Source organism: Mytilus edulis, chromosome 12, assembly GCF_963676685.1.
Source record: "Mytilus edulis chromosome 12, xbMytEdul2.2, whole genome shotgun sequence".
Lineage (NCBI taxonomy): Eukaryota > Metazoa > Mollusca > Bivalvia > Mytilida > Mytilidae > Mytilus > Mytilus edulis.
In genome coordinates, this window is record NC_092355.1 from 69948515 (window position 1) to 69961452 (window position 12938).

Below are 12938 nucleotides of genomic sequence, written 5' to 3' on the forward strand. Positions count from 1 at the left end.
AATATTAACCGCAAAAATATTTCGTATACCTTATTCAATGAAAATCGCCAAATTTTACACCCGCGAAAATAACCCGCTATACGGTATCTTTCACCTCTCTTTTATTGCAAAAATGCCCATCAGTTGCAGCATAATTGATACCGTTAATATGATATTGTCTGATTAAAAAGATATATTTAATTGTTAATAATTATTGCCAATTTAACGACCATTGAATTCTACTGAAATTAGAGTTAAAATTTCCTCAGGGAAAATAACCCTAGGCCTGTCACTGTTCTACTTGGACTAATTTAGGTTTTGATCCTGAAGGGAATAAATTAACGTTATGACAGTCTCTGATATGTTTAATATCCATGGAACGAAGAGGAACGAACAATTGGATTGTTACCCATACTTGATGGTGTATGAGCTATTCTATTGTTCTAAAGAGTCATTGGGATATGTACAGATGATGGAGGAAGGTCGCACAAGAACTTAATATATTGGAGGATTTGCCTCATGTCTTCAGATATTTATATATCCTTGTCTTTTCAATGTTTGGGTTTGACCTTTCCTTGTGAAGGTAGCTAAAGATGGGTGTTTTCTTTTTGTATATGAGAAGATTTTGTATGAATTCTGCTTCTTATGAGTATAAACGCAAGTCGTCCAAGAGGGATGCATAATTAGTACAATTCCATACCGAGTGATAAAAATACTGAACTTCAAGGAAAATCCAAACGGAAAGTCCCTTAACAATTTGCAAAATCAAAAGCTCAAACACATCAAACGAATGGAAAACAACTATCATATTCCTGACTTGGTACAGTCATTTCCTTATGGAAAAATGGTGGATTAATTAGTTATCAAAGGTACCAGGATTATAATTTAGTACGCCAGACGCGCGTTTCGTCTACAAAAGACTCATCAGTGACGCTCATATCGAAATAGTTATAAACCAAACAAATACAAAGTTAACCTGTTTTTAAAGCTAGCTAAACCTCTCACTTGTATGACAGTCGCATAATTCAATTATATAGACAACAATGTGTGAACAAAACAAACAGTTTTTCACATTGTGACTTGGATGGAGAGTTGTCTGATTGGCACTCCTGCCACATCTTCTTATTTATATTAGACATAATAGGTAAACATGTCAAAAATAAGGGCACAGCAGTCAACATTGTGTTATAATCTCAATCACTATAAAACAAACAAATATGTCAACAAAGAAAAACAAAATGGCATATAGACAAAGCACATACGCAGAAATAAAACAAACAAACACAAAAAAATACCACAGCACAACAATACATAGCGGGATGTATATATTACCAAAAATGGATCAAACAGTTAACGTTAATATTTACAAAGATAAATAAAAGAACACTATAACACGTCATTAAGATGATAAACAACGTCAGTACCTAGATCTATACATCAAGACCATCATGTTTTATTTGTGAAGTTGATACGAAAAATTAATCAACAAGGTCCTTGTATGTTCCGATGACCGTTTTTTTTTAGAAAAGGACGAGACGTTATTTGACTAACCCTGGTTCATCAACTTTCGTTTAGACACTGGTGATGCTTTACAAAGTCTGAGTAGCAGCTGCAAGCTCTTGTATACCGAATGAGTTGGGAAATGTATATCCCATATGCAGGTGAAGTTGGTAAATTGCTACTAAGGTGGGGGTAAATTGATAATTTCAAAATTAAAACCGTCTCGTTTGTCATAAATCCTGGTACTGAGATGACTGCTTATGTCAAATTCGGGGTATAAGTCTAGGAATTAGACGGAGGAAGCCGTGTCTGTGGTTTCTTTAATTTCTAGTTCTGAAGGATATATTTATAAAGTGTTATTTTCATATAAATGTTTTGGATTAAACTAAAATCAGCAATTTCACTATGTTATTAGAGGTAAAAAATAGACTTTTAAAGCAATCGTATTTTAAACGAAATGTTCACCTTGTATTCTGCTCCTTTTGTAAAATTCTCATAAAAACAAAAACAAAAAACACCTAAAAGAATTGATAAAAAAAGAATTAATCTATACAAAATCATTATTTAACAAAGTCGAAACAAATGAACAAAATAGGCCAGTCAACCTCTTTTTTCTTTTAGTGTTTTACGCTCGTCGTATTTTATATTTGTCGATAAGTTAAGAATAGTGTACATGTTATTAGTAACATAAAACTCTAAACAAGTCGATTTGATTAGACGACCACTTTAATAAGGAAATCAAGTTATGTTACGTACAACAATGAACACAAATATCTCAAAGAATGAAAAGTTATATGGGTCAAAATATATCTTATTTCCAAATTGATGTGAAAGAATGAAATTTTCCGCTGGGTAGAAATATTCTTTTATAGGGAATATTTCTGTGTTTTTGTGTTGCCAGGGTACAAATATTTTTTATTGGAAGACTTCTGTGTTTTTGTTTTAAGCAATGCGTTAAAAGGTGAAAGCGAGGTGATAAATCGATATTTATTATTGACAGAAAGTATTTATGAAATATTTTCCATCGAACATATTGGCGTTTCCCCTGTGTAACAGGGTACAACGGGAAAATTTAATAATTAGAGATAAAAACAGCGTTGAAATAATGGGTAGAATAATGTAACACAATAGTAAGTCATTATATATTACTATTCAACGTTACGAATGATAAATTGCTTCTTGATTTGCACTGCATTTATCTATGTTATTACGATTGACCCTAAAGGTGCCTGATGATTTGACCTCCAAACTATTTTGATTCTATAGCCACTGACGCTCGTCTCTCTTACTACATAATATGGCTGATATCTCTGATGGGTCATTATCAGCTAGGTCCGGTGCGCTTGGATGAACACTTTTAAATAATGTGTTCTTATTATAATTTAACTAGTATGTAACATCAAGGCGAAAACTTTATTGAACACTGAATATAATTTTTGAAATCATTCAACGGCAACATTGATAAAAGAATAAAATATTCGCAATACATTTTATCTCATAATCGAAATTACATTTTTCTTCTTTTGTTTTTATGTGACTGTTTAAAGACTTTTATACAAATTAGTAAAACGTCATAGATCCGGAATGATTTTAAATACGAATGCCTAACAAACAATTATTTTATATACGGTATCGTGGTATAAAAGTGGTATAAAAAAGATGAATAAATTTCTTATTTGATTTACCTGTACATTTTAACTAAGTCTTTAAATTAATTTTATATTTCTTGTATTTAAATGAGGATATTTCGTTTTAAAGGAAGCTATTAAAGTTTCGTTTTATATATTAAACCTCTCATTCAAGTATTAGTTTCTTCACTTGTTGAACGCATCGTTTTCGGTGTAAAAAGGTTTACAAATATAGTAAATAATATATAAAATAGTATTTTTTTATTCCTTCCGTTGGTTTGATAACCTTTGATTTTGTGAGGTTTTTATGGACTTTTCATGTTTGAATTTACCTTGGAGTTTCGTATTTTTATTATACTTTTTTTCGTTCACACAAGAGTCTTCAGCGAAGCTCGAATAAAAAAATCAAAATGTTATATTTAGGTATTTATTCTTATGCAATCACTGCTTTAGTCCTATTGCATTGTGCCTAATGGGTCATGTTTTGTCTTACGCAAAAATGAATAAAACTCTTGAAATCCCAGCTAAAATATGATGTTTTCTTCTCAGCGCAATTATACATAAAATGCATTGGAAGTAACATACTATACACTGTACAAACATGTACAGTAGCAAATTCACATGTCAAACAAACACTTATAAAAAAGACTGGAATTATGTCTTTCTGTATACCAAAATAAATGAGATAATATGATAAGGTCATATATTAGACGCTTGAATTCTAGGATAAAAAAAAGAATTATAAATCTATCAAATGGTTTTCTTTTTGACTTTCATAGGACATAAGTCTGCTGGTCTTCAAACTTGTTACATATAGTACAAAACAGAAAATACTGTCATTTTGATATCTTGTTTTAACAAATACAGTGGTATTAAATTACAGTTTTTTAATTGTAAAATATGAGTCGAAATTTTGAAATCTTGAGTTGAAAAATGGAATGTATTGTTATATTTTCTTTTACTGCTTTTAAGTGTAGAACGTTGCTCGTCTGATGGGTTTCGGGCAGACGGATTTTGCTATTGAATATTTCGGCCTTGCAAAAACTGAAAATAAATATTATTTCTTCATCCGCTATTCAAATCATTTTGCGGTCGTCGTCGTTTGTCGTCCTGTAACTTTTTATAAAAATTCTCTCCACTGACACTGCTGCGTACATTAGAAACAAACTTAGCCACAATCAATATAAAGGAATGTAGTTGACAAATTGTTTCGGCTGATCTCCCTTGCCAAACAACATAGGTATGAAATGCGAGTTGTGTCTTTTATTTTGAAAACCGCTATAGAAAGAGAAAAATCTGACAGAGGCAGCTATATTCAGAATGATTATATCTCCCGTCTGTCCTTTTATTTTAAAAGTTCAGACGACTTCTTCAAGAAGTTAGTGCCATGACACAAAGACTTCTACCATGTTTTTTATAATAAGTTGAAATTCCTTAAAAAATGATGATAATAATGTAAAGGTTTTGCACATGTAGTAATTTGATAATTTTACATAAGAAGAAAATATTGGAGTAATTTGAAAATAACAACAATACTAATGAATTTACTCCAATATTTGCTCCTTATGTTCAAAACCATCATAACATGATTATCCGCATTTTTAGGAATTATAACCAATTATAAAAATAACATGGTAGAAAGTCCTTCTGCACGTATTTTATATTTAACCATTCAATTATATAAATCATATTCAACTTTTTATAAATTAATTTGAAAAATCGTATGACTTTCAGGTATTATCATTAATTTGCTTAGTTTAAGTTTGAGATTATATTTGTATCTAAGATCGTCTTCTCAAATGTTATATAGACAGCGTGTCGAATATAAAACACCCTATAAAAAAAGCTTTAACATGTCAGTTACTAGCCTAGCAATATTGCATCTACCTTGATCAAGTAAATAACAGACGGCTCAAAATAGTCTGATTCATGGCTAGATTGTTGTTGTATGATAGATTGGACTTCTAATGAAAGCTAGAACATGGACTACTCAAATCCATTTGTTTGATGTGTTTAAAGGGAAACTTCGCAAAAAAATCAAAAATTGATATTATGTTCATTCAGTATAAAAATGCTCAAATTCATAGTTATTAAAGTTTAATCCGCTAGATAAGCGATCACCATCGATTTTAAATTTAGAGTATCAATTGTCTGCGTTCGGCCATTTTGTCTTCTTTCCCGATTAATAACAACGATACGTCTATAAACCACAAAGGAACAAAACTACAGTAACCGATGTAGTCGTAATTGCGTGTCGATATCTTGTCAATCGTACGGTTGTTTTATCCGACTAACTAACTTGATACGGAAAATATTCTTATTTTTTTAAATTACCATGGTCTGTTGTTTTTTAACTGTTGATATTGGAATTAGGTAAAAAGTAAAAGTTGAAATCATAAATAAGTGTTCCGTGAAAATTGTTTTCGAAAATCTAATTTGTTCATAATTCTTTAAAGTAATAAACTGTTTTCAAATAAATTCTGATCTTCCCTCATCTGATCACCAGCATGGCTAAAGGTATTACTTCCAAAGGTATTGTGAGGGGTGTGAGGTGACACGTCCAGGTATTCAAGCGATTTCCTGTCGGGCTTGCAAGTTCATGCATCGTTTCACCTCCGCAGGTATTGATCAGTGTACACGGCGGATAACTTATACATTTCCATTTTGAACTATCAGATGTATAATATACAACTCTGTCTTACTTGTCATTACTAAACCCATACGCTTGTTTATAAATAACATTTCTGGTGTAAAGAATATTATTCATAAAAATATAAATAACACCCAAAAAATAAGATTTGATGAAATTAAAATCTATTTAAATGTTTTTTTCCAAGGGTGAATTTGGGAAAATGTAAAATATACTCATTGTCAATAGTGAAGGACAGATTGGAACATACCAGAAATATTGATTTAAACAAATGTACGCACTTGTCGATGATTCGTTCAAACGACTGGGTAGAAAGTCACGGAACTATAGCGCAATTTAATATATATACATGTATACATTGAACATAAGAAAAAAACATATATTTTGAATAAATTGGGGTAAAAGTTTTGTAAATAGACTAGTCCACGTATGCCAACAGTATGTAATCATCGAATGTCGATAGACTATTGTATACCAGAAGAAGAAGAAGAAGAGAACCAATTTGATTTAAATACAGGTCGATGTATAATTTGCTTTGGTTCATCGAAGTTGTGGACATAGTAAAATCACAGATTTATATTTCAATAAGATTGTTCTCGAACAAAGGAAGAAATTCGTCATCACAATTGTTATGTATGCCACTGGACGAACACTAATTATCCCCAAGGGATGTGAATATTTTGCTGGGAAACTATTGAGTATCAAAGTTTCAAATTAATTTCGGGATTTATTTTCTTTCTTGGTATTCAAGGGAAATATGACATTAAATTGGTTTTGTCTTTTTTTTTAAACATCGTTAAAAAGATGTGTGTTTAAGGTGGACGCCACAAGAACCCTGTAATACTAGTACGAGATTATAGCATGTAAACATTCCTTCTCAATAATATGGTTGTATTGGAAATCTTTTCATACAGATTGACAACTCATGGTCCGATATGCAAGTAATATTTGCCACATGACGCCCATAGTTCTTTCTACCATCATCATCTTATTCTTTGATATTGCTGTAAACATCGATGGTTCACACCCACACAAAATGGGAGTAATGTACCTTCAGAGCTTCTCCGTGGTATACACTTGTGAAACTTAATATATAGACGAAATTTCTGTATTGAAATGAATCTACATCTTCAAATAACGATTTTGAGTAATCACCTTACAGACCAATATAAACGTATAGCAAGATATAACCATGAAGGAATTTAGTTTTTGTCAGACGCAAGAACTCATCACTATCATACACGTATACGTATATATGCATGCATTTTCAAATATCAAGAACAAGCTGTCGATGTCGATAGTCCGTTTTCTAACTGTTCAGAGTTAGACATGTCACTTGTTCATTCTTGGAAGCCTTCATATTCCCCGTCCAACGATGGGAACTCTTTCTGGTTGTGTTGACTATAAATGCTTGTATGGTAATTCTGTCGTTTATCTGTACAAGTGGTTGCATTTCCTCTCCTTTCCCAACAAACAAACTAACGAAACGCTACTAGTCTGCTTTCTCTAGAGCTCATCCTCAATGGCGTTTATACGTCAGGAAACTTACATGTATACTAATAATGATTGTTTCAAGAACAACGATGTATGGACGAACTATTCTAAATTCGTCAATATCAGTTATGCATGACTAAAATATAAGTTTTATTACAACTACTGTATTACTTATTTGGATTAATGACGGCTATCATGTTCAACATTGCACAAATATTATCATAGAATTTGTTTTTAAAAATGTACAAAAATCCTCAAAAAAAAAGAATGCCTTAGCTTAGATCATTGGTATTCTTTTCACAAAAAGTTCGTGTAAATGATAGTCAAATGAATTTATTGATGTAAGAATGAAATGTTAAAAAGAAACTAAAACAAAATCATGCATGTTGTATGTTATTATTTTTTTCAATTAAAAACTTTAAAATTGCGATAGTTTTATGAGCATTAAACACAGCCAGATTTGAATACAAGTTAAGAAATTCCGGTAAAGTCAATGATATCAAACAGATGTGCAATGGTATATCAAATTGGGAAATATTGCATTTAGTTTTTATTAAAGATCAAAACTACTATATTTTACTTCATATTTGAATCTTTACGCCAATTGCCGCTAAGAAAGTAATCCAAAATTGTTTCCTTTTATTTTTATACACTTTCGGAATTATGAATCTGAATTTTATTTTCAATTAATTTACACAATTAAATTATTGTATCTTTATTCTCATCGTGTATTAAATCTTAGTTTATTAAATACAGCATACTCTTTCTAATCCTTTCTGTTTATCCTTTCCAAATAACAACATTCATACCTGTGTACGCTTGAACTCACACCTGCAGCTAAATAGCTACAAGGTAAACGAATTGACCTCAAGCCGAGAAATATACAGTGACCTTTACAAAATAATATACACACTCTGCTCACACATTAGTTGCATTGAAATGATTATCAAAACAATTACGGTAAATAGAACTGAAATATTTTCAGTTCAATATCAGTAAAAATGTTCAATAAATATTTTATGAAAAAAATCTCAACAATAATTAATGAAATTTATTCGAAAACATTTACTAGAGATAATTGTATAGGAGTTTAATTAAATCAATACAAAACGGTATATGCATATTCATTTTCTTTCATTCTTATATTGTGGTTAATAACTACGACCATTCGTCAGCTGTGCGCTTTTAATTACGTATATTGTCGATAAGCTATAAGAGTTAAACAGATTTTATTTTTTCCCAGAATTCAACAAATCGGGCTAAAACGTCACGACCCACTCGAGAATTCAACCAAAAAAGTTACAAATACTTGATTTTCTCCGTTATTAGAAGGAATATAAATTTAAAACTTTGCAAATGTGTTTTTTATGTTAAGATGAACATAATTAGATGATAAGTAAAAAATCGCGGAATTTCCCTTTAAGCTTTTGATTTTGCCATTTGATTAGGGACTTTCCGTTTTGAATTTTCCTCGAAGTTCGATATTTTTGATATTTTACTTTTTTACATAAACGATAGGGGAAAGGTTCATCCTGGTGAAGGACGTAAAAGGTTCGTTTGATTGGGAATAAATCATGACACGCAACAGTCCACCCATGGACATTTTAAATAAATGTGTTCCAAATTTTTTTTTATATAATATTATATCTTTTTAACGACAAAGATTATTTATATCTATAATAGATAATGTTATAAAGACTGGATACATTAATTGAAGTTTTTAAAAAAGTCTATTGAAATTGTAACCCTGAAAAGTAGCTTTTGTTTTAATCTGTCCTAAGTTTTTATTTCTTGACCGTAGGTTTATTTTGTACCAAGAGAGTATCATATCCAAATTTAAAAAAAGTCACGGAATCATATATACTTAAATACGGTTTAAAATCACAATTTTTATTAAGTTTATGAAACATATGTCTACATATTTAATTTGATGGCCGAGTTTCTAAGTATTTTATCTACACTGATGTTATGAGTTCAAACGACGCTCAAGGCAATACGCTCGACTACCATCTAAATTGAATTTTTACTGTCACTCTGTCCACAAAGGTGGATAGCTATCTAAGTATATTCGCCGTTTCAGAATCTAATGCATCCTGGGTAATATTTTCAAAAGTGTACACCACAACGTCCTGATTGGTTAAAAATGTCATAAACAATGGAAATTTAACCAATGACGTGGCGTTATTTTCATTTTGGGGTACGAACAATGAAATTACCCATGATTCTTTAAATTCTGAAACGGCTAATTCCCTGCATATAATACCGACGATGATAAATCAAAGTTTAAATCCATGAATTAATAAATTTATCATTACATATAATTCAGTTACTGAAACCTTTAGGTTAAAAAAGGTTACAATAACAATTAAAATTTGAAATAAGTGTCCTAAACTATAATATGTAAAACTTTAACAATATCACCTTTAAATTCATAAGACAAACATGACAACATTGTAATATAAATAAATTTAAATAGTGAAATAGCAAAACTACCTAACTCCAACGAAAATTTAAAAAGAGAAAGTCCTTTAACAAATAGCACAATCAAAAGCTCAAAACACGTCAAACGAATGGAAAACAACTGTCATATTCCTGACTAGTACAGGCATTTTTTTAACTTATTGTTTTCGGGCTTTTACATTTTATAGAATAATCAATATTTACAGTCGTTCACTTTTTTATTTAAATAAATGATGTACATATGTATCTTTCTAAAAAGAGAGTACACCCTTTGTCTTTCTCCTTTTATTTTCAAAGTTGTTCTCCTGGTTTAATGATAATGTGAATGTAATCAAACCGTTGTACTTTGTACCATATTTTGTTTTATCTTAAAAGATGTGTACAATCGGGCGGTAATTAATTGAAAATAAATGTCTTTTTTCATTCACAACTTCAATGCATACACCCATACAACATCAATTTTCTTTCAGGTAAATAGAAAATTACGATATCGAGATTATAGGAGTATTTACCAAGAGCAAAATATCTCAAGACGTTGACAAAGTGCTTATACGATTTTTGTGCGACTTTGAATATTTAACAAAATGTTTATCATTGAATGATCAATGTCATTGTTTATCTATGACGAGTTGTTTCAACACTTTTAAAATTAAGAGTACTTTACTGTTTACTAGTGTGATCGCTTTTCTATTCAAATAAATGATGTACCTATCTTCAAAGTGAATATATATACCTGCATACAATTTTTCTCTCTTTTTTCATTTTAGTCTACTTTAAAGAATGACAAGGAGCCATTATTATTCTTATATTTCACTTTCCGCTATATAGATGATGTCCTTTTACTAAATAATCACAGATTAGTGGCTGTTATTATGTTAAAGCATATATCCAAACAAACATGACATAAGGAATACAACAGATACAGTTAATGTAGAAATAGGGAGATGTGGTATGATTGCCAATGAGACAACTATCAACCAAAGTTCAAATGAAGTTGATGTAAGCAATCATAGGCAACTGTATGGCCTTCAACAATGAGAAAACAATCTATACCTTATAGTCGGCAATAAAAGGCCCAGACATGAAAATGATGAAACAATTCAATTGAGAAAACTAATGGCATAATTTTTAAAACAAAACAATTTACGAAACACAAATATGACAGACATGAATCAACGACAACCACTAAACTACAGGAGTCGGTTTCACAACAAACCTTACGACTAAGACTTATCGTACGTATACTGAATTGTTCATGACTTACGATCAATCTTAATCGTAAGTGTTTTTGTGAAACCGACTCCTGGCTCCTAACTTGGGACAGACAAATAAAGAATGTGGTGGGGTTGAACATGTTTGTGAGCGCTCAACCCTCCCCTAACCGGGACAGTGGTGTAACAGCACAACATAAGAACAAACTATAAAAACCAGTTCAAAGAGGCCTTAACTAATCAAATTGATACAAGGCAGAAAAACATCAAACAAAAACTCCGACACAGAACTAGACTTTCATATAGAAATTGACAATAAGGATCGGTTCAAATAAAACTTTAAAATAAAACAGATAATTTCTCAGCTTCCAAATTGTGCACAGTCCTTTTCTATGTAAAAACATTCAAGTAGTTGATACTATATTCTAGAGCTTGTATATCTTATAATGATTCCCTTGATAGAAGGTTGCTGCTCACAGAGAAGTTGTTAAACCAAGAGTTCCAAGTGGAGAAGTTCATTAATATTCATACGTCATCACAAGTTAGTTGACTGTTATGGAATATCTGTTTCACAGATGAAGACGGATAAACTTCAATTTTCGTAACAACATTCCCGTCATCTTTTTCTCGATATGATCTACCAAATTAAAATTATCACCGGTTTTGTACTTTCATACTCAACCCGACATGTGCCACATGTGGAGCTGATACTGCTCATCCTTTCGAAACACCTGAGGTCACCAAAAGGTTTTTTTATACAAGCTATAATACATTTGGTTTAACCATGTACATAACTAACTACATGCCCCCAAAACAAAAACAAAACTGTAATGCTATTTAAGCTGAAGCAGTATGTTTTTAATCAACCTTCAAAAATATGAAACAAACAATTGCTAATAAACAGATTATACATACAATAATCAAATTCAAACGACCATTTAATTTTCATTATGTTCAACTGGTCGGGAGGATTTCAATATGAATATGCTGGCCTGCTTAAAAAACTGAAAATATATGCTATTGTAAAAATTCACTTTTCATTATTCTGCATTAAAACATACGGAATATAGTTGTGTACTAGAAGGAAAGTAGGATTCGGAAACAATATGCCTGCCAGTCAACAGTTAAAAATAAATATTTCGTTCCATACTAATCTGTTAGTGACATTGTGAATAAATCGGTCTGATACATGTTGCATAGTGATTGCATAGTAACATTGTGAATATATATTTTGTTATGATACAGTGTGTTTATACATTGTGAATGAGGTACTTCACCTTGTATTTTGATTTATGTGCATTGTGCTGTGTATGTATTTTTCGTTGTGAATTCTTTTATGGATGTGTTGATTGTTTTGAATAGGACAACTGGTTGTGGTGAAAAAATGAGTTGAACACTTGAATCCTGATTTATTCAGATACGGATCCATTGATCGCCCGGTTACACGTTACAGTAGGATAACTAACAAATAACAATATTATTATACATTTTCTAAATCGATTCTGAATTAATCTAATACATATCTCATTACAAATGCTTTGTTTCAAACCACCTGTCATACAATATGCCTATAAAACCCTCATATAAAAAAAACAGGCTCATCAATGACGCTCGTATAAAAAAAATAAAAAGTCAAATAAAATACGAAATGGAAGAGACATTAAACATAAAAAGATTATTAAAGATAAAAAAAAAAAGTATGTATCACCAAAACAATTTTATACTGATAGTTATTTTTGGTCTTGAGTAGGATGTTTCGGTATGCGCTTTTTATCTCATATATCCAAATAATTGAATGACATTTATAAGATCAAAGAAGTTGTTAAAAATCACGAGTGCAAACAGGGTTTTCCTGTTAAACTTGGTCACATATCAGCTCAATAGTAAGTACTTTGGTACAACACTTTCTATAATTGTACGTAGATAGATTTTAAAATTCTAAAGAAACTAAGGTTGCAACTCCCTCAGATAAAGTTTACCTTAGACTGATTTGGCTATTATTTAAGGGTTTTTGAT